The sequence below is a fragment of the Elephantulus edwardii genome, unplaced genomic scaffold (genome assembly GCF_000299155.1).
Source record: "Elephantulus edwardii isolate Elephantulus edwardi_28Jun2011 unplaced genomic scaffold, EleEdw1.0 scaffold00090, whole genome shotgun sequence".
In the NCBI taxonomy this organism is placed as follows: Eukaryota; Metazoa; Chordata; class Mammalia; order Macroscelidea; family Macroscelididae; genus Elephantulus; species Elephantulus edwardii.
Genome location: NW_006399840.1, coordinates 1082818 through 1083859, shown reverse-complemented (window position 1 = coordinate 1083859; position 1042 = coordinate 1082818).

Genomic DNA, 1042 nt, shown 5'->3' with positions numbered 1-1042 from the left:
ATACCATGGACTGCTAAGAAAACAAACAGATTCATCCTAGAGAGGGTTAAAGCAGACGGCTCCTTGGAGGCAAGGACTCTGAGGCTCGGTATAACATATTTTGGACATGTTGCAAGGAGTGACTGGCCCTTGGAGAGGGACATCATTCTTGGTAGGGTGGAGGGACAGCTCAGGAGGGGAAGACCCTCTATGAGGTGGATCGATTCAGTGACTGGGGTAATCGGGATGGATGTGTCAGAGGCAGTGCGATTGGCACAGGACAGAGCCGGGTTTAGGGCTGTTGTACATAGGGTCGCTATGAGTCGCAAGCGACTTAATGACACATAACAAGAACAGCAAACAAAAAGAGCCTGCAGCTAGGATCTATTTCTAAGGTTCAAAGCTAAATATAATTGAAGAATTACAAGAAAGAATAGGTTCTGTATGCTGTTTTGTTTGCAAACTATTCGATCCTCAATACTTTAATTCTTGATCCACAATTGATGGAGTTAGCAAATGATACAACTGAAATATTATTGATAAACAAGAAAAAAGTTCCATTCATGGAGGTTGTATGTTGACATATTTTTTAGCTGTGATTTGAATGAAAGTTTACAAAGAAACTGGTTTTCCAGTCACTCCTCCATACAGAATCTTCCACCAATCCTGACCCCACACTTCTCCTCATAGAGCCCAGTCTCCTGGATAATCTGTTCTGCATATAGATTGAAAAGGTATGGAGACAGGACACATCCCTGACGTACACCCTTCCCAATTTTGAACCATGCAGTGTTTTCTTGCTCTGTTCTAATGTCTGCCTCCTGGTCCAAGTATAGGTTTCACATTAGCACAATCAAGTGTTCTTGGATTCCCATTCTTTTCAGAATCAGCCACAGTTTGTTATGGTCCACATAGTCAAACGTCTTTGCCTAATCAATGAAACACAGATAGACATTCCTCTGGTATTCCCTGCTTTAACTCAAGATCCATCTAACATTAGCTATATTATCCCTAGTACCACAACTGCTTCTAAAGTCAGCCTGCACTTCTGGCATTTCTCTGT